This window comes from Emydura macquarii, unplaced genomic scaffold (genome assembly GCF_026122565.2).
Source record: "Emydura macquarii macquarii isolate MOO-44397 ecotype Brisbane River unplaced genomic scaffold, CSIRO-AGI_Emac_v2 contig_1045, whole genome shotgun sequence".
Classification (NCBI taxonomy): domain Eukaryota; kingdom Metazoa; phylum Chordata; order Testudines; family Chelidae; genus Emydura; species Emydura macquarii.
In genome coordinates, this window is record NW_027131182.1 from 19,642,506 (window position 1) to 19,665,600 (window position 23,095).

Sequence of the window (23,095 nt, forward strand, 5' to 3'; positions counted from 1 at the left end):
TTGGGGATTTTTAGCTAATGCATTTGGGAACTCGTATATTGACCTTTTTAATACCTCATTACAGTTATCTTGATTATTTTATCCTAACTGCCAAAGAGATGCCAATATATACATTTGCATTTGTGTGTGGGGTGGGGGGAGGAGGGAAGAGGTGTATGTGGGTATTGAATCCACAGTATGAATGTATGTCACCTTCTCTGCCGTTTGGAAATGTTTCACATAGAATTTATCGGACTACAATGAAATAGACTGAACGGTGTCATTCTACTTGGTTGTTTTTTTTTGTTTTTTGTAAAAATACCAACAGCTTCTTATTTATGTTCATAGTTCAGCACATTTTCTGAGCTCTTTAGTCAAGTCTAGTACCTGATTTTTAAGTTTTACCGTTTCGTTTCAATAATAGGACTTCAATTTCCCTCTCGGGAGAGTATCTAAATCTCTCTTCGAATCATATCCCTTTAGATGTCCAATGTTATTCTTGAGCCTTCGCGATCTCATTGCTCTGAATTCTTCTTTCCGGATAATATAATTAATTTTCTGCAACATTGCTAAAAAAGACAGAGCTCTTTTCCCGACAAAAATGTCTCTCTTTACATGTTTCATCCCAACTGTTCCCCCCATGATGAAAATTATACTTCAGGTAGACTCAGTTTTACACCCTGCCAGACATGTCTGGATACATCCTAGCACTTTAGACTTTTTTTTTGGAGGGTGGAGGTAAGGGTAAAGGTAATTAGTTATATTAAGAAGTGCTGATTTTTTTTTAATGACGCTATAGATAATTTCCAACAAGTCTCGTGTTATCTGAAGATTCCTGCACTCCTGTATTTTTCTGTGTGTCCCTCCTTCGTCTGGGGTGTTGGTAGTACGTTTACACCTCAGTCGCCTGAGAGACATATACTGCAGGACAAATTCTGCCCATACAAATGTATGTGAGTAGTTCACTCCGAGTGACTTCACTGAGAATACACAGGTGAGCTAGGGCAGCAGGATTTATGGGAGAGACACAATCATTGTTTGGGTGCATTCATTTGTGCCATTCCATTCGCTACTTTTCCCATGTTCTTTAAGAAACGGATGGTAATGAACAAAACCAGCAGCTAGGACTCCTTCTCCTGCTATTGTCTGTCGTAATAACGAACAGCATGTACTATAAAGGTGTAACTTCAAAGTGTTTTGTTCACATGAACATCCTGATTTGGTTTGATTAAATAATTATTTAAGTTCCCTCTGAATTTTGTCTGCACGAAAGCCGTATTGAAAACTCTTCTCATTTCAATTTTTTTCTAGGAAAATGCATCTCTGAACATCCCAAGCCAACGTTTGAATGAAACGCAGACGCCCTGGAGTCTGAATTTCAATTTTAAGACAAGTCAAATATCTCAACAGTAAGTACTTGAATTATATATATATATATGTATATATGTATTTGTAAATTTCAGTTTGTGTCACTTAATTGACAAAAAGAAAGAAAACAGAGTGACTTTTAAGCGCCATCTATGTGTGGAGGGGCTCCTCATTAACACCCTTTTGCAAGATTTCCTTCTGATCAGTTTAAGTGGAATAACGCAAGGAACAGTACAAAATAGAGTTCATGGGGAAGTAATCCAAGATTGGTTTACCAATGAAGGTCACGTTGCAGCAATTTCAACGTGTTTAAAATCCTTAAAATGTTTTACAATATGAAGTCTCACTTCTGGGAGATGTGTGTTTGTCAGCTGAGCTGTGAGTAGTTAATAAAGGGTGCAGGAAAGAGATCCTGTTTACTGATTGTTTCTGATTGTTGTTTTCTTGATAACAGAGCAAGCCACTGAATGACTGTTTGAGCTCAGGCGCCACAAATATAAACTTAACTGCTAACAATGTCCAGTCCGTGATGGAGGATCTACCCACTCCTCCCAGAGACTCCTGAAGTGTAGACAGAGCAGCTAGTTCATAAGGAGTAAGAAAGAAAGAAAGGCTAGGGTGGGGGTGGGGTGAGAGCGTAGACTTGTGATATGACTGACCACTATGCAGTAGCTTTGTATATTTCATTGACTGCACTGTCAATTTACGAGGGAAGCTTATGCAAAGTTCATCTGCGTGTGTTCAGAAACCTGTGTATTTGGGAGGACTTGTATGATTTATTTTGCAGACAGCTAGCCTTTCTGGCCTGATTTGTGCATGACGTTATATTTGTATGTAGTTTTTCCTTCTTTTTAGTTTCATTGTATCGTAACCAGATTAAAAAAGAAGAAGAAAATCAAGCTCTAACGTGACATTCAGCAATTTGGGCTCGATCCTATTCCTATGGAAACTAAAATGAGTTGTTGCTTTTATTGACGCCAGGGCGAGCCGGATCGGGTCCCCTAAGTTATAAACCAGCAGCACCGCTGTATGTCTTTGCTGTTGCAATTGAATTGATTCCCGGTAGCTATGGAGCTCTACGAAGGGATTTGCAAAGCTGGGGTTTCAGGAGTACGTTTATTTATTTTCCCCCCTCCCCTCCCGGCAGACTGGGACAAAGCAAGGCAAGGAGCCGTGAGAGAAAGAGAGAGAGAAAGGAAGGTGGGGGTGGGGGAGGTGTTGGGAAATAGAGACACTGGCCAAACCAGATCTCATCTCCTATCCATGGGGGCAGACCCTGAGAAGCAATAGGAAGAGGAAAATAGGGTGTTACTGTGTCTTTTCTTTCGGAGGCTGTTCAGGTTGGTAGATCTCCAAGGCTAATCCAAACAACTAGCTTGACTTGTGAGGTCCGAAGTCTAGACAGAGCTGGTGGCTCGGCGGCTCCTTATCTGTCTTTGGAATCAGCCAAAAGAGACTTTCTTAATGTCCACAGCAGCTCTAGGATCTGCCAGGCCAGGAGCCACTGCACCTCGCAGACAGGACAACAAATACACCACCTGGAGGCTTTACAGCTCGCTTTATTGTTCTAATGGTGAATGTTTCAAAACATTCAGCTGTCTGTCTCTCCCTCTCCACCTCGCTTCCTCTCCCCTCCCACAGGCGAAGGGTGTAAACAAGATCGCAGGAGGAATTTACTAAATAGTCGGTTTCTTTTAAAAGCCTCTGCATTGTACTATTAATTTGGGGGTGAGCCCAGAACGGGGAAGACGCTAATGGAGACTCGAATCGTGTCATGAGAGCCAGGGTCAGAAATCGTGTTCAGATTGTGTTGTTTAAATTCAAGTTTTGGGGGAGGAGGGGAGAAGAGGGAGGAGAATACCTAAATTCACTCTTATGCCTCATCATTAGGGAGCGATCGAACCAATCCCATTAAAGGAGAGGAAGTCAGCTCAGATACAAGATCTTCTTTGGGAACTGGAAATTACATTTGTGTATTAACCTCTTTATGCTAAGTTTGTAGATACTGCAGGCGGTTACGGTGGTTTGATGCAGCTGAGATCAATGAAAAGCATTTAACTCAATAGTAAGCAGCGTTTGGGCAAGCAGGGAGAAGGAGATCCTTTGGTTCTATGTCACCCCGACTTTTTCATCTTTCAAATATTCTTGATGTCCTCTCGTTTCTCTGGGCGATTTGTAAATTTACGGGGTTCCTAGATTTCCTTCCTGTATAGTGAATGGCTGATAAGAACTCTAGTACTATCTATCCACTGCATTACAGCACAGACAGGAGACGATTCGGATCGCTGCAGTTTCAGTGGTGTAAATCCGGAGTATCCCCTTTGACGCCTCTGATGTTTCTCGGGGTTTACACCGGGGTAATTGAGATCAGAGCCATAATCATGCTAGTCTATATTGAGAGAAGGAAGTTGATTGCTATAACCATAGAGCATTGCATACTATTTTCAGTAGATATTGTAATTGAGCATACTAACCTGAAATTACGAAATTTGTCTGTGGCCAGCACTCAATTCCTATACAATTTGGAATGCTGCAGTTTGTGGATGATTAGTGTTTCTATGTTTAGACTTAACAGTTGTAAACAGGTTTGTAATTTTTCTGCTCCAAAAACAATTGATAACTTTCCTAATAATTTCCCATGGAAGATATTTAAACCTATTCAAACAAAATAGAATTATCCCTAATGTTTCAGGAAATTCAGGACTATAATAGTTACATTTTCCCCAGAAAAGGATTCTTAACAGTAATCCTGGCACTACTTTCTTTTTTTCTCATGGGTAAAACTTGCTGTTTATTTTGATCTGTCACAAATACAAGGTGTTGTTTGAAATGTGTTAAACTTAGCAGGTATATAGAGATAATGTTAGCCGGGTCACTGGGCATGATGAAGTAAAATATGGTGGGAATTAACTTGAAAAGTTTATGGAAGTTTTTACTACAGTCCATAAGTTATCCTTCCTATAGAAATGTGATGCTATGTATAAGATCTTACAATTAATGTGATGCTTTTAAAATAAACCAAGGTTTGGAGTCCAAATATTTTATGCCAACATTAATATCAGGACACAAACTATGGTTCCAATCCTGAAAATGCACAGTGGAATTCTCCTTATTGATGTACCTAGTCCCATGTAATTCATTGCACTACTCCTGGGAGTAAGGATATGCAGAATCAGACCCTTTATATTAGTTCATATATGGCCTTCTCCGGCTTCTGTTACTGGAAGTCACTGGAAGATGGATCATTTACTTGTATTCAGACTTCAGAGCATAGCTCCTAAATTAAATAATCATCTATGGGCATAATCCTACTCCCATTGAGTTCAGTAGCAAAAAACCCATGGACTTCAATGGGTGGGAAATCTGTGCCTAAGTATGTAGCTGAAAATACCAATTTTTCCAATTATTTTTTCTCTACTTCGCATTAAATAGATATTTTACCATATATAGTCACACAGTGTTTACCATTCAAAACTATTAACCCATCAATGCATCACTAAAAGCATCTTGTTTGGTATAATAATTAGAAACCAGAGCCAATCTGCTTACAGAGCCAGAGAGGCAAAATGTTGTGGAACCAAACAGCACCTCTCTTACTCATTATAATTGTAGCTCCCCAGCAGATACAACTATAGGAATTCCTATTTCATGGAACATGGAAGGACCATATATTTTATGTAAATTGCCTACACATTATTTTACAGGAAATCATTCTTAGCAAAACTAACTAAACAAAACAAACAATCCAACAAACAAACCAACAAACTAAGTTAACAGCCTAAATATTTCTGAAGTTCTAATTTCAATGCACTACCCCACTCTAATTTGAAGTAGGTAAGGTTTTGCAGGATTGGTCCCTAGCTGTTTAAGTTTAAGAGTTTTTATAGAGAGAACCATCCAGAATTTCTTATACATCCATTAAAGCCAATGACAGTTTGGGGTATACAAAGAATCCAGGATTCAGTCCAAAAAAGTGACCTGAAAAGCTTATAATAACTCCCTGCAGGAGTCAAAATCACTATCACTGAAGTAGGAGAGTGATTTTATTCACCAGAATAAGGGCTTTCACAGGATCAGACCCTTCTTGTTTTGCCCATCTCCACTGAAGCCAATTAGGTTTTGCTAAGGAATTCAGTGGGAGCAGGATTGAGCCCTTAATGGCTTGTGAGTTCACCTAGTTGTATCAATTTTGTTCAAAGACGGTTTCAGTTCAGTTTTCATTTTGGGTCTTCTTGCCTTGCTGTTTAATATTACTACGGGGGGAACAAAACAATATTTATAAGGAAGTTTTATATTAAAGTTAGTTAGATAATTATACTTCACCATTTTGGAAACAGCAGTTTTGTAAATTTTATTTATGGACTTAATAAATTGCAGTTCATTGAACTGGTAAATCTTCAGTGCCAGTTTTGTCTATAATGTAAATATATGCACTGATGTATTTTAGAACATAGGCTGTACGCCCCAACCTTCAAGCCCTCCATGAGTTGAACACATATTGACTTCCATGGAGATGTGCCTCTTTACCTAAATTTGGCCCATTGACTTTCATCACTTTTCAAAGTCAAATATCTCTGCCAATTAAGCTTAGGGTAATGCCAAAAACAATTAGGCTATATCATGGACTGATCACATGTCAAATTTCTTTTTATATACTGTATTAATACCATTTTGGGGTACTGGAAGTTGACAAATTAGCCATTAAAATTGTCCTAGAAGGAAACATGTCACATAAGTTCTCAGCTCAGCAGTTTGTAGTTTTTTTAAGTTTGATTATGTCATTTGGAAATGTATGAGTTTGACCTCTCCAGCTAACTCCTCAACTTATAGATCCTGAAACACATGAGAAAATGAAGAGACAAAAGAAAATCTATTAACATTTTAACTACAGTGCATATTAGTTTTATAACTATTACGTTATTAATTTTAAATTTTTATATAACAACATTTTTCTAGTAAATATTTTGTCTCCTAATTTTTTTGTTTTGTTTTGTTTGAATCATCAGCTCATTTATTTAGAGATTTATTTTACTATTCTTTACTGGTACTCTGTCTTTGTGCAGTGCTTGGTTAAACCTTAGTCACTATCATAATAAACATGACCAATAATCATAATGATTAGAAGCATAAAAAGGCCTACTTGGTGACTTTAGCACATGAAGACAGTAATAATTTGCCTTTATTGATACAGAGCCCACTCTTTCCCAGGAAAAATGGAAAATAAGACTGAAAGGCATGACAAAAAGCAGTTTAGTCACTGATAGTACATTTATTTTATGCTGCAAAAAGTGAGGCTTTCTAAAACAAAAGGCAGGATCAAATGTTTAGCTGATGAATAGGTTCATAAAAACAATACATTTATTTTGTAGGTTTTTTCACCCTAATTATTTTGTCACAATTCAGGAATAAGTTGTGTGTTATGCATTTATATAATTTATTTTTAAATCTTGCTTTAGGATCAGAGGTAGACATTGTGCCAAATAGAGTGTGTACCATTCAAAGCAACTGTTAAACAATTCAGAAGACAAAAATCTATCAAAAGTTAATAGTATGATCTGCTGTTTCACCTGTGTTTTAATGGCATCTTGCATGTGGTTGGTTTGAGTTTCTTTGTATTGCAAGATCTTTCTTTTTTTGTTTGGCGGTAAAATGAGTGAAATCAGGCTGAGCTACATGCTTCTGTGGATATGGGACAGGATCTGGAGAGGACAAGTGCTAAGTCTTGTCTTGCAGAGTTCAGGCCAATGATGCTTGCAGAGGATTGTAGAGATGGCGGGAGCCCTTCATTCTACAACCTGCTTCAGAGACGTATCCTAATGTCCTAATGAAGGCCATTAGGGAAGAATGGGGTCAACTGCTGCTGGAGCAAGTCAGTGTTTCTCTTAGGGAGGGAGGGCATATTGCTGGCTTCACTTATGGACGCTGTGCTGCAGCCTTTACTGAAGCAATCATCAATTGATAATGACAGCCCGGTACTGTTTAATCTACTGTGTGCCTTTCATACAGCTGAGGTGAGGTATTTGGTGACTGGTCTGTGAACCCTACTGGGAGTAGACAGGTCTGTAATTCAGTGGGGCTTTTGGAGGGTAGTTCTGGGCAATTGTTCTTCTACCCCAAGAGTTCTGTCATGGGGAGCTCGGTAGGTCTCATTCCCTTGCCCCCCCACTCCCCTCTTGTTCAATGTGCATATGGGTCTATAGGTATTGCTAGTGAGAAGACATAATCTATGGTGTTTACAGTATGCTAATGGCAGCCAGCATAATGGGTCCAAATTCTCTCCTGTACAGGAGATCGAGCCAGCTTCTGTCCTCTTAGTAATTCTAGAGCAGTGTGGAGGGGACAGACCAAGGGAGAATCTGGTTCTCTAGATGTCTGTCTCATGTGACTCACTCATTGCTGTCAAGTGCCACACTCACTGTCTGGGTGAGATTGAGGAATAGATGAGAACCAGCTGGATGAATGCAATCTGGATAAGACTTGAGGCTAAGCTACTAGACTGAGGGAAGCTGCCAACAGATATAGCAAAGATTGTATCTGCCCTTCCTCCTCAGAGTGTGTTTCTGTCAGTTCACAATCTGGGGGCATTACTGAATTCTTAGCTATTAGTTGCTCATATTGCAGCAGGTTGAAGGATAGCCTTATCCCCATCATTTTCTGGCCAGAAGGTTATCATTGCTTCTTTTGGATGTAGATCTTATTCTTCTGATCCTGGCCCCTGCCACTTAGACTGCTGCAATGCAGTCTATATTGCATCAGATAAATCACTCTGAAACTGAAGCTTGTGCAGAATGTTGCAGCTGCTCATTAAGTTGTGTATCTTGCTGGGAGCACAGGGCACCAGTGCTCCTGGATCTACCCTGGCTGGCTATTCGTTTCCAGGTGGAGTTTAAAATGTTATTTTTGACCTACAAAACTCTAAGTGGTCTGTGACCTGCCTACTTGAGAGAATGATTCTTTCCCCATGTGATATGGCCACAGCTGCAGTCAGTGGGAGGTGCTGAAGTTGAAATCCCTTCAGTATAAAAGAAAGGCAGCTGCCAGCAATGTGTTTTCTGTAAGGGTTCTTCTCCTTTTGAACCTTCCCTTTCCCCTTTGGTCTGCAATAGCTTGAATATGTTGACCTTCAAGGCATACTTCAAGGTCTGTCTATTCACCTAGACTTTTGGGGGGAGGGAAGGGCGCAAGAAAGTTTGATATTTGTGCTGAAAGGGGATATCAGTTAGGGCTTTGAGTCTTTCTCTAGACAGTTATTTTCTGGTTTAGGGAGGAGGATTAGCTGCTTAATTTTTTTCTGTCTGATTTTATTTTTAATTTATGGCAAAGGTGCCTTATGCCTCAACTTCAATTCTGGCCCCTTCCATGCAAGGAAGGGGAAATCCATCTACACAGAGGCCACTTCACACACATTTGGGGAGAACAATTCCTCTCAGGCAATGGAATTTCAAAAGACGACTATCTGCTTTCTAGAGTTTGTCTGAACTATCCTGTAGGATTCAATAGGAGGGATATAATTCTGTACTGAATTCTATTGGATGGTCCAAACAACCTATACAAAGGGTATCATTTTCTATTACATTCTATAGAACTTGTCCAAAACAGTTCAGTAAATAACACTAGGGACAATAGATTTAAATCAGAGATAATTTTGGCTTGAGTATCAGAAAAAAGCATCTTCCCAGTGAGATACTGGGATAGAGAGTTGAAGAATCTCCCCAGGGAAAGAAATGGAAACACTGTTGTTTGGGTCATTTAAAATTAGACTAGACAAAAGTAAATGGCCAATAGGAATAATACTATACTGGAAGGGAAATATTTTATCATAATCATTATTTATTCAAAGATAAAATGGTGCTGGGTATTTTACAGACAAGTAAATTAGACATAATCCCAGCCCCAAAAGGCTTAAGATCTAATGGTAGACAGGATACAAGTGAAAGCAACAATAAAATGGGAACAATGGGGTAAGAACACAACAATAATGATGGATGATTTCTCACAACTTAATTCTGGTTCTGAATGTTGCCTACAGTATCTAGCAAAACCAGATTGATAAAATAACTTATGTGCTATCTAAAACAGATTTAATGATCAATTAATCACTTCATGGACAGCATGGTTACAAGTGAAAAACTATGGATATAATTTTATTGCTGACTCTGTGGAATGATTATATTTCAGACTGTATACAACATTCTAAAACTGCAGGCCATATGTTCAAAAGGTGAGCCTCTCTTTTGGGGATGCAAATCTGGGCATCTGAGTCACAAAATACCTAAATATATATTCCTGTGTCATTATCCTTAATAGTATAAAGAATGTGGTAAAACAAAACAAACAAAAGGAGTAAAGATATTCGAAGTAGGAACTTAGATCATTAGGTCTAGCAGAATTTTGGTGTGGGAGGCTTGGGCACGGATAACGATGTCTTTAAATCACCTTTGTGCTCCTTTGATTCTGGAGCCAGTCAGGTGCCCTTTCAACCCCAGGTACAAATTAGGGTAGCCTCAGGGCTGCTCTAATTTATGCCGGCTGGTAGTAGCTCCCTCGAGGTCATTGTACAGCTGAGGACCACTGGAGCATAGAAGTATCTGTCCGCACGTCATTCTATCCCAAATGTATCCCCCTTCCACTCCTGATACACCCTATGTGCAGGTGGATTGAGAGGGGTTTGGCATAGAGTCCTATTTCTGACCCTTTTGTCCCACTTCCACAACACAGTGGGGCCAGAGCATGCATTGAGAATCTGACCCAGGATGTTTAAAAATGCCATATGTCTACTGAATAAGCTAATCCTCCCCAAAGATGTTTTGAAAGAATTTGTTTTATACTTCTTCACAAAAACGTTCAGTCTGTTTGCCCCTGAAGAGTTTCAAGGTCATAATGAAAAAGTTAGGGATTTTCCCACAGCAAGGCTCAGTCTCTGTGTGAGGATTGGAGATTCTGCTTGGTCCAGCCTTTTATAACAAAGTACAGGGGCAATGTGTTGCCACTTTTGGGATGGACTGAAAACCACCCAACCTCCCCGTCTGTTGGCTTAGCTATGTTTTACCTACTCTAATATTCAATAAAGTTGTGGCCTTTTCTTCTTCCAACCAAAGTGTATGTGTATCTTCATTTGAGTGTGCTCTTTGCAACCTCGATTCTTTGTTTCTCTTCCTAAAATATTTACGCCTTCTGTATCATTTTGTCTCTGTCCTGACGCTATTAAATACCCTGTTATGATGTGTTAGAATCTAAATTGAATCAAATATGCAAAAGTAATGTGACATGATATTTTAAACAGAACTATACAAGTAGGTAAATTGCACTTTCTCAATATCTGGTAATGTACACATGCAAATTGTCACATTCTGCATCAATTTATATACTGGTCAAGTTCCAAAGACTTGAGGGCAGTTTCATGGGGAATAGGTCAGGACAGAATTTGACCCTTAAAGTTTTATTTCATTGTGTGATGAAATCATATTTTTAAAGTCATACATTTTAAAAGTCAGAAAAAACATACAAGGGTCAATTTGGAAATCTTTATTGTTTCACTAGGAAAAAAGTACATGTTTGTTTTGGTGCACATGACATATTATATTGTTTTATATACATTCATTAAATGTTGTGCCCATCAACAGTTTTATTCCTCTACCATTGTGCAGAGCAGGAAGTGATGCTAATACATAATGCTTCAGCTATCCAGGAACATGAGAAAAAATCCTATTGTTCTTTCAAAAGTCTGCTCCTGTTGAGTTACTCAGCTGCATATCTTGGTGTGGGAAGGATGTGAAACTCCACGGGGGCTGAGGGCTACTGCATATGAGAGTGGCCACTGCCACAGCATGTGCTACAAAATCAACCAATTACCTTCGTCCCTGTCTCTGCAGGCAACTTGGAACTGAGCCTTCCACAAACTGCAGCCATTAGCAACAGAATTGTGTACAGATTTGTTAAGATCTGAACTATCCACACCTGAGTCCCCAGAGTGGTGGAGACTCAAACTGCTGCCAACCCCCATGAATGGCTATGATCAATAATAGGCTGAAGCGGTGTGTCACGGGAAACTGGACCCAGTCGATGCCCTGGAGAAAAACAACTATGAAACCCCGCCCCCCCCTCTACTTTTGTGGCTTGGCATAGCGCCCAAGGAAACGGCTGCACTCTTGGGCCAGAGCTGTCACTGACCATGGCTGTCAAAAGTATATACATGCCTATAGATGTTGGACTGGTCAGGCCAGCTATGCTTCTCTGCAGCATACTGAGGTGATTCTGTAAGGGTGTATACGTTAACCACTGATTTTTGTTTGTCCCTTGACTGGTTGTTTAAAGTAGGTTCATTGTAATAGCTGTCATAGTTCCTGGGCAAGCTGTACCTCTGCCCCCTTTCTGGGCTCAAAACTTGTGCCTGTTCCTCTCCTGGGGTGAAATTTCACAATTTTCCTGTTCTTAGAGCAGGCCCCGGGCGACAATGCTCTGTGTATCAACCTTGCTTATCCAGCAGGTCTGACCTGTGGTTCTTCTCGCTGGGAGTCTGTGACCATTGGTGTATATGGTTAGAGCTGGTGAAATAATTTTTGTGGACACAATTTTTTGTCAAAAAATGCCAGTTTGATTAAATGGAATTTTTTCACAAAATTCTATCTGTTTTGACGCAATTTCACTGAGGGAAAAAAAAGGAAAAATCTGTTTTGAAAATGTTGAAATGTTCCATTTCATGATTTTTGGGATGGAAAATGTTGATTTTTCATTTTGAAATACCTTTTGGTTTTGAAATTTACTGAATTTTATATAAAAATAGTAGAAATTAGAACAAAATGTGTTGAATTTATTGAAACAAAATATTTTGATTGACCTGAAATAAATTATTTTTGAATTTTATTTAGCAAAATAGTTTCAGAATTTTGACTTTTCATCCCAATTTGGAACATTTTTTTGTTTTAAATCTCAATTTTTTTTTGTGGGAAAGAATATCCTTTCCCTAACCAGCTCTGATGCAGCCTACTTAAACCAAATTATTATTTATTTTGCAAAATGAACAAAGCATAAGAAAAAAAGGGTTTTAAAACAACAAATAGTCCACACACATATATCTTACATAAAGGCTTACCATCCTCTGATGATAACCGAGGCAGGCCTAACTTCTTTAGACACCCTTGTGGTGTGCCATGTGTCTCAATCTGATTCCCCTGAACAGCTCTCCACTCTCTTGAATGTTCCTTTTTAAAGTGCTATTGTCCTTTTGTTCTTCTGTGATCTCAGATTTGGCTCTTCTGGACAAAACCAGTTCTGCAGGTTGGCAGTAAAATAGTCAAAGCTGATAGTTCAGACATTGTCCTTTAAAAGGCCTCAAGTGTTTGGTGTGAGGGATGGATTACCTTAGGTCATTCTTTCCTTTCCTGTTAGTTTTTCCTTAAAGCCTCCTATTAAACTAAACTAATCCATTAATACACTAAATATCCTAATAATCGGATAGGCACAGTATCATACATTACTACAGAAAAACTCCGATTCCATCACCATAGCCTATATAAAATCAAAGCCACAAGGCCAAATTCTGAACCGGCAAGGATTCCAATAGGAGTGACGTGCACATTGAAGGAGAGAATTTAGCCCAAAATATGAATCTGGCCTGAAGACATAAACCCCATTTATAGTAGAAATGATCTCTCCTTGAATCTTCTTTCCCCTTCTCCATTGCAGAGTATTTTCCCCTCAGTCTTCCCATTTTTATTTTTCTGAAGGGAGTAGAGTCTTTTCTTTTTTTGTCTATTGTCCTGAATAGATGAGAATTCTCACAAACCATAGCAGTGTCCTAAGGAAACAAAAGGAACGTGCCTTAGATTTCTGTCAGGAAACAATTTGATTAAAGTTATGCTTTATTTGGAAATCATTGTAGAGAATGCCCCATCATTGCCTTGTGCTATGGCAAAAATAGGTTCCCAACAAGGCAGTATGGATGAAATGGCTTGATCCTGAAAGGTGTTACACACTCTTATCTCTCACTTACTTCAGTGGGAATTGAGAATATTCAGCTCCTCACACAAGCAGCACTGAACCTTTCAGGGTTTGGCCCTCAGAGCCTCAACCTATTCTCATGTAAATCAGTGACAAAACTCTCATTGACTTCCATGGTGCACGGATCAGGGCCTAAGTGAGCAGAACTGAAGAAAGAGAGCTTAAAGGTATATCATGAACATCACACTTTATTGATCAGTAATGTTTATAAGTCAGCCTTGAAAATTTTTACTCACCTAGTTGCCTTGGGCTAGTTTTGTTTTGTTTTGTTTAGTCCCGGATAGTAAAATATCATTAGTTTTTTTCATTATTAAACATCATGGTAAAGGGCAGGCAGGTATAGTGAATTTTAATGACAGCCATACAAGGCTGAGTTAATATTAGAGCTAGTCAAATAATATTTGCAAATGATGTATTTGATGATTTATCTCCTGACATTTCATGAATACATTAGTTGTGAATACATTTTTCCATTTTTCATCTAGCTCTATAGACAATATTATTCATATACACTGTCCATGCTATTTTCCCCCCTATCAGATTGGTTATTCACTAATAATTTTGATTTGTTATTCAGTCAGCACTAATTGATGTACTAGCCTTTCACTTCTGGAGAATGGAATTCAAATTAATCTCAGGCCACAGTTAAAATGAATTTCCCATGTGGAGCAGCAGTTTAAGGAGACTCTAGCATGCACCCAGTAGCAGCAGCTGCCAACACTATGACCAGTTTAGAGAGGGCTAGCTGAGTGCCTCTGTTTTCCCCTGTAGAGCTACATGGAGGTCCACGATCTCAGAAATCCTTCCTGCTAGGTCATTTAGGCTGGGGCCTTTCATAGATTTTCCCAGAGGGAGTTAACCTTTAACAAGGCTCTAGCATCCTCCAGGAAGAAGGGAGACTTAGCACCAGCAATAGGAAGCTGGGAGAGAGGGATAGATGAAGCCTCTCCCCTCATCCAAAGTCAGAACTTTGGGGTCACGTGGTCCCAGAAGAACATCTTCCCCTCTCAGCAGCACTAAGAGGCAGTGTCCCTACAGCTTGAGACGCCCCAAATATGTCAGCAGTTCCAGACTCTGAGCTTTGAAGGGTAGAGAGATTCACAGAAGAATGTAGAAAAGCAGGGTAACTGAATAGGAAGGTTAGGTAATGGGCAGGTCCTGGCAGCACAATCACAGGTCTGGAACACAGGGGGATCACAATGTACGCCGCATAACTGATCAATGGACCTTCAGCCTCCTTGCATCAGATGCCCGCTAAAGGACTCACCCTGGCCCCCCTGGACAGCAGCTGCAGGAGCTCAGTGATTTCCCTTCTCCTCAAGGAATGGGGAGCTCGTGTGGAGGGAGCAGCACATCCTTTGAGGGAAAAGCTTATAATTAAATGACTTACAAAAAACTAAATTAAAAGAACATTGTTAAGGTTGCAAAGTCAAGCACGCAAAAATTAGAAAATGCCAGAATGAAGGTTGTGGGGAAAACCTTATTTCACTCCCCTTGTATGCATGCATTATGATACAGACTTTAATTCCATGATGACATATGATTTTTTCCACAGAACCACCATCTCAATGCACAGGGATCACCAAATGAGCAGCTATTCAATATTTCAATATCTCTTTATTGTTCAGTGGGTAGCCCCATGCTTTATTTACTGCAGACTCTTCAAAAACTGCTCTGAGTTCTGTGGAACTCATCATTATAGCATCTGAATGCTTCACAAATAGTGGATGGGGGAAGCAGTAGATGTGATAGATCTTGATTTTAGAAGGCTTTTGACACAATCCCACATGACATTCTCATAAGCAAATAAGGGAAATGTGATCTACATGAAGTTACTATGAGGTGGATGCATCACAGGTTGAAAGACTCTATTGAATGAGTAGTTATCAATGGTTCACTGTCAAATGGGGAAGGCATATCTAAAGGGGACCACCAGGGGCCAGCCCTGGGTCCAATATTATTCGATAATTTAATTAATGACTTGGATAATGAAGTGGAGAGTATGCTTATAAAATTTTTGGATGACACCAAGCTGGGAGGGGTTATAAGCACTCTAGAGGACAGGACTAGAATTCAAAATGACTGTGACAAATTAAAGAATTGGTCTGAACTCAACAAGATGAAATTTAAATAAAGACAAGTACACAGTACTACACTGAGGAAGGAAAAATCAAATGCACAACTACAAAATGGAAAATAACTGGCTAGGCAGTAGTACTGCAGAAAAAGATCTGGGGGTTATAGTAGAACACAAATTAGAATATGAGCCAACAATGTGATGCAGTTGCAAAAAAGGCTAATATTCTGAGGTTCATTAAGAGGTGTGTCTGTAAGACACAGGAGCTAATTGTTTTGCTGTATTCAGTACTGATGAGGCTTCCACTGAGTATTGTGTTCAGTTCAGGGTGCCACATTTTAAGAAAGATATGGACAAATTGGAAAGTGTCTGGTAGAATGCAACAAAAATGATAAAAGTTTGACATAATCTGACCTATGAGGAAAGGTTAAAAAAACGGGGCATGTTTAGTTCTCCATGTCCACTGAAGGTAGGAGAAGAAGTAATTGACTTAAACTGAAGCAAGTGAGATTTAAGTTGGTTAGAAAGTTTTTCCTAATATCTAAGTTCGATACTAGTGTGAGTATGTGTATATGAACAGAGGAATCACACCCCTAGCTGGTAGAGTAGACTTTGGCTATAAGGATAATTAAGCTCTGGAATTGACTTCCAAGGGTGGTTGTGAAATACCCATCATTGGAGGTTTTTAAGAACAGGTCAGACAAACACCTGTCAAGGATGGTGCAGGTTTACTTGGTCCTGCCTCAGATCAGGGGACTGGACTTGGTGATCTCCTGAGGTCCCTTCCAGTCCTACATTCCTATGATTTTATATTAATGAATTTGTTTTCACAATGCTCCTGTGAGATGAAGAGGTGGTATTTTCCCCATTTTGCAGATGGTGAATTGAGGCACAGAGAGAGTAAGATCAAAAGGGTCCATTAATTGTGGGTGCCCAATTTTAAACACCTATGACCTGATTTTTCAGAGAATGTAGCCTTATATAGCACTTAACATGTTCAAAGTACAGCTCCCATTGACTTCAGCTGCACCCTTTGAGTATTCAGCACTTCTGCAAATCAGTCCCCAGGGTCTCAAGTCAGGCATCCAGACAATGAAGAACACACAATTAATGACCATCTGTGAAAAGTTTGGTTTCATCGACTTTCCTAGCATCACACAAGAATTCTCTGGCAGATGCAGGGGTAGAAATCAGTTATCCAGGGCAGCATTCAACTGTTTTCTTAACCATGAGACCCTCCTTTCTCTTCCTGCAACCTCTGCCTACACTACACACCTTCCATCTTCTGCAACAAATGAAGCAGAGGTCCTACAGGCAGGGATCATGTGGAAAAAATAGTATGTGATCATATGACTGAAGACTATCAAAATGCATCTGCACAAGGGGGAGAGGCAAGAAATTAAGGTTGTACAGGCAACCTTAATTCTGGCATTTCCTAACTTTGCAACCCTAGTAATGTTCTTTTCATGTAATTTCTCATTATGTACTAGATTCGTGGGTCTCAACCAGGGGTTTGTGTACTCCTGTGGGTACACAGAGGTCTTCCAGGGGGTACATTAACTCTCATAGATATTTGCGTAGTTTCACAACAGGCTACATAAAAGGCACTAGCCAAGTCAGTACAAACTAAAATTTTGTACAGATAATGACTTGTTTATACTATTCTATATATTATACACTACATATAAGTACAATATTTATATTCCAATTGATTTATTTTATATTTATATGGTAAAAATGAGAAAGTAAACAATTTTTCAATAGTAATGTATTGTGACACTTTTTATATCTGATTTTAAGTAACTTGGGGCTACATAAGACAAATCAGACTCCTGAAAGAATTACAGTAGTCTGGAAAAGTTGAGAGCCACTGTGCTAGATAAATCAATTGATTGATAGGTATATATTAGTGGTAGGTAGAGGATGGTCAATATGGAAGGGAAATAATGAGCAAATAGATAAATTGGATAGAACAATAAAAGGCAGTGAGCCTAGGGTCACATTTTCTTGGGGAGGGGAAGGAGGTGAAGAAAGGTCAAATGTTAATGAGGCGCAGGGGGTATAGTCTGAAAGGGATTTTTAAAATGTTAATACTTCCGCCACACACCATATAAATAATTGGAAACCCTCTAGCTGTGCATGTTGTTAGCCCATGGAACGTCACAGTGCTTATTCCTGTTACTGGCCACTAACGATAGGAGAGAATGGAGGAGGGTGACTGTCGACCGCTAGGTTTATACATTGCCCAGCATAGTGGGGCCCCAAACATGACTCATGTCTGTGGACACTACTGTATACAAATGTATATATATTTATGTATATAATTTTGTGGGTAACATTTTCAAATGCTTAAATGATTTAGGAGCCCAAGTACCTTTTTCAAAAGTGGTTTAGACAGTTAGGTGTCTAAAGCACTTAGGTGCTTTTGAAAATTTTACCCCATCTACCTACAGTTTGTTTACATCTTCTGATTGTTTAAGAATTTGACACATGTTGGCTCTCTAATCCACAAGTGGCTTACACTCTCCTAGAATACACATGACCTGAGGCCTTATTCTTGGTTTCCAGTTCCCAGCTGATCATCTCATGCTGTGGCACCAGAGCCTGGATGTGAAGCTTCCTCTGAAACAAAGCAGCAAAATCAGTCTACTAAGGTCTACACACATTGTGATTGGTTAACGGGATTCTTGTCTGTATTATGCAATAACTGTAAATATAGGTTGACAGATTATCTACATTTACACTTTTCATTTAGACCCGATCCCTCCTTTATTGATAGAGTAACTTTTAAAAATTAAAGTGCACAATAGGTGGAAACACTACTTATGAGCGAGGGAGCAGGCTACTCTCCATCTCGGGTCTTCGGCGTTCCTGAATGCAGAACCAAAGATCCAGGTTCTCAGATAAAAGGCATCTATACCACTGATCACGTGCTTCTTCCAAGAAGCACTGTGTGCACAGTTGTACAACAACAGCTATAGAGAGAGAAACTGTGCACGTTCTGTTATGGTATCTATCAAATCAGTAGAGCTGGTCCTAGAAGGAACACAAGTTGACAGATATTCCATCCATCCATCTGCTTTTCTACTGTACTTTCACATGAGATTGCATCATAGTCACCCATGAGACATTTATTAGCACTCTGATAAATTGCTGAGGTGAATGACTATATCATGAGGCAATGTATCTGTGCTACACTCTCTCTACACTATCCTCACACAAACACTGGCATCACTAATATTTACTGCAAAATCCATATTGTCTACTTTGCATGAGAAAAGGCATCATAATATTGTCTATACTGAAAGGCACATTTAGTTTTCCTTTATTATAAGAATCTTCTGTATTTAAATGTCTTACTTAAGATTGCTAGTGTAATAAAACTGTAATGATGGCATAAAGGCATAGATAATAAGGTCAGCTCTCTAACCCCTAAGGAAAAAAGGTGGGACACTGGCCTTTAATATATGTGTAAAGGTTAAAATCAAAGGACATAAAATAGTGGAGGAGAAAGCCTGACACTGCTCAGATACTATTGCAGACAAATATTTAGATGAGTAGATAGATGCAGAGTTCACTAAGAGTGTTTCCAGAATCTCAATTTCACTTTTCAGTGTCCCTCATATTTGTGGTTTTATCGTATTTTACAATAATTATAGGGAGGTGAAAGTAGGTCCATGTGGGATAAAGGTATATTTGAATAAATTACAGTGGCTGCCCCTCTCATTTGCAAGGTGTTGTTGCTATCCACGATAGAGTGGCTGTTTAAAAGTGATAGAGTAGAGCTACTCCACACTTGAGTTTTTCACATCTGCACCTTTTAACAATGAAGAGAGTGGGATACACTCTGCTCTCAGTTACACCTGAGTATCCCCATTGAAGTCATTGTGGCGGCAGCATGTGTGTAATTGAGAGTAGAGTTTGGCCCACTGTATTGAAGTTGCTCCTTTGAAAGCTGTTCCGCCCCTTTTGGCTTAATCCATGCCCCTTTAGTGGAATGTAATCTCACTCTTGTGTAAGTGTAATGTGACTCGAGTTGCAGCTGATAACTAGATGGAGGCACACAAAGTTTGCATAGCTTAAGTGCAAAGCCTCACTATATGTCTCTCTTGTGTAAATCACGTGAACAGTTGAGTCAGATAAAGAGCACATTCTCCTGTCATTTAGCTTGCACATATCTCATGGACAATTATGTGAGTTCAGCAAATGGACTGACAGACAAATATGTGTCATGCCATACACACCACTTTCTTTTATCATATTATTTTCTTGTTTTAATAATGCTTTTTATGTGCTTTTTCTGCAATAGAACATTTTGTACAGCACCATTCACAAAAATATTTGGGGTGTTTTATGATTCAAACCCAATTGAAAACCAGTATCAAGTACCTTATCGATTTAGCATGTTTCTTTCAAAATACTGAAAGTCATGAAAAATGATATGTCTGGATAGTGTTTTTATGTATTCATATATTTTTAAGGATTCAGATTACAAAATTGGGCAAAAAGTCATGGAGAGTTTGTTTTTAGGTTCCAAACTATTTTTAGAATTACAACTTTCAGACTTTCAGTAAAGGTTGAAGCAGAGTATTTCATCAATGAACTGAAAAAAATGAAACTGTTTTTCACTCAAATGTGTTAACTTGCAGTGTCAGTTACATTGCAATGCACATTCCCTTACACATGATGAAGGCTCTTCCCTTACACATGATGCTGTTATGTGTTGTGCATAAATGGAACCACGAAGCACTCCTTTCAGTATCAGGACCTCAGAGTCTACAGTTACTTTTATATTCCAATCTATTGTTCAGTGTAGAGGTTGAGGGTTTACTGGAGATGGTCAGTGTTTCTAGCAGCTTACTTGGTGATAATTTTTGCTGGGTGGCAGCTCTTGGTGCTTTCAATGGTCAGTTGAAAACCTTTGATTTGTAAACAGACTAACAGCAAGGGATGAAAATCTGAGCCTCTGATCTGACTGGCCTCTGATCACAGCAACTTGTCCAGGTAAGATGGTATCTGGAACAATATGGGAACTTTATTTCCCCTCTCCTCCAGATTTTTTTCTAATTTGGAAAGTTGAATTTGCTGAGGTAATTAACCTCCTTCTCCTGTCCAACCCACATTAAAGTAATGTTATTATTGATGACTAATGGCTAATGTCTTGCAGTGGAACTTAGGGGTGACCAGAGAGACTGCAGGACTAACTGGATGTGAACTCTCAGATATTCACGTAAATGGGATGCTTCAGGATATGAAAATCATTTCGATTGCTCTAGATTTTTCACATGAAGAGGTGACTTTCCTATCCACACACTTCACGCAGAGTCAAAAATCATCCCTCTTAGGGTTTGATTTGACAAAAAAAATATGGTCAGTAAATCAATATAACACCAGTGCAAGTCTTTTCATAGTGTTCCTACCTCAGGGCTATTCTTGCAGTGTAGCCCAGTAGAGAAGGTACTGAGCTGAGTGTCATGGAACTTGGACTCTGTTTGCAGCTTTCCTACTGACCTGCTGTGGGAAGTCACTGCAGGAGTTTGGTACCCAGGTGCTTTTGAAAATCCTGCTAAACACGCATCCATATATTTAGGCTCCTAAATAGCTTTAGAAATTTGGCCCTTTACTACTATGTGCCTCTGTTTTCCCTCTCACCTTTTGTCTGTTTTTTCTATTTAGAATGTAATTTGTTTGTGGCAGGGACTGTTTGTTGCTGTGTACGTAAAACACCTAACTGATTTGAGGCACTGACTAGATGTTATAATATAATAAATAATAATGCTGTGTCTTAAACCCGAGGGATCTAGAAATTATTTACTTTCTGGCAAATGTTGATGGGTAACATTTCTCCCCTCCCTTCCCCCATTTTCATTGAAAAGTTTATTTTAAAATATTTGGGTTTTCATTAAGAAACTGAAAACACAGAAACCCAAAACGTTTCAGTTTTTGGCAACTGAACACCAAAAATGTTTGGTTTAAGACAAATGTTCAGTTTTTCAATGAAAACCCAAACTTTTTTTTTTTTTTTTTTTTTTTAATAAAAAGGACATTTTTCATGAAAATTTCCAGTGTTGTCAAAAAAACCCTGTTTTCACACCCACACACACACACACACACACACACACACACACACTAATCCCCCAAAGGAACTCACTAGGTATTTATTCTGGCATGCAGACTGTCTAAAATAATAACACCATGTATATATATTTAGACTAATGTTAGTTATTCTGAGGATTGAAAACTCTTTTCAAGTGAAAATAATTACTGGGATTTAGGATTGAGAGCACTGAGGAGCCCACAAATTAAATAATCTTACATCAGTGCATCCATTTCTGAAATAGCTGATACTGGAGAAGCAGAGAACTTCAGATCCTGCTTTTCTCAGTCTCCTTTCCCTTCATTTCTATGATGAATTGAAAAAAAATGTGAGAACTGTTAAGGAACCAACACTTTTATAAAAACATGTCAAGATTAATTGCTGTTTTCATTCATGAGTGGTAGAATGTTTTTGAAGATTCTTATCTTATTAGATTCAGTATTTCATATTCACTTGTTTTTTCATTGTTCATATCCCCATCACTAATGTGCATAATGATGGGGTTTTGATGACAATATTTATCTCACTAAGAAAATCAAACTAGAAAAGTATGGCAGTCTCAGTGTTTGAAGAAATTAAAATGATTTTTTCCCTTTGGTTTCTGCCTTTTTCAAGAAAATGAACTTATTGATGCATGTTAGAGTGATATTTTTTATGGATGGATTTATCTCTGTGCAAGGGGCACACACAAGATTTGAAATTTACCCCTCTGCATATGGCCAACAGCTGACCTCTATGTACAACATAAGTCCTCGAAATGGGCTTATACGGTTTGCAATACACAGGCCTCTTGCTGGCCCTCTGTCCTAAAAAGAATTTCACCCAAGGCCATTAACATGTATCCTACATCATGTCCTTGATGTTCTTTCAGCCTCTTTGAGCAATGAGTGAATTTCACCCTATGTTAATAAGCTATGCACCAGAATGTTCACCATTACATAATAAGCTAAAATTATTAACAGTCAAATTTTAGTAGAAAGTGTTATCAATTCATGACAACAAATCATCACAACTAAAGTTATGGAATTTTTAGGAACGCCAGCAGTATTGCCAATTCTAGTGATTTCATCTCAAGTCTTGCAGTATTTGATGTTTTTCTTAAAGCCCCAGATGCTTCCACCAGGTTATCATCTGAGAATCTCAGTTTTCATTGAAAAAATAAGTGTCTAGCACTCATGGTTGCAGAGAAAAGCTTACAAATGTGAAGTGAGTGCAACCTAAAGCATCTGAAACCAGAAGGCGAATCTAAAGAAAACAAACTGTATTCATCTTATAAATACTCATGATTTGTAAGCCAATCTCATGATTTCTGGGATCAGACACAGGATTTTTGAACTTGGAGTTGGAAATACTGACAGATGTATGGATTAGCTTAAAATGTTATATCCTGGATGAAGCTTTAGACAAATGGAACAGCTGATCTATATAACTTGATGTTTTGTGTGTCTTAGTTCTTGGGAAGTGCTATACATAGGTTTAAAACCCTACTATTATGTAGTGAACTTTCAACAGGCTGTACCTGTTTTATATACCTCCTTGAAATAACCTACACATACATGCACTGCCTTGGTGGT

The 23,095-nt window shown here is 38.8% G+C and overlaps 1 long non-coding RNA gene across 1 annotated transcript; it reads left to right on the top strand.

The window, feature by feature from the left end:
• Positions 1 to 1,077: 1,077 nt before the first annotated feature.
• Positions 1,078 to 18,086, top strand: LOC137151329 (uncharacterized). Its single transcript, XR_010919257.1, has 3 exons — positions 1,078 to 1,158; positions 1,291 to 1,388; positions 17,993 to 18,086. It is a non-coding gene; the product is annotated as an uncharacterized lncRNA (long non-coding RNA).
• Positions 18,087 to 23,095: the final 5,009 nt, after the last annotated feature.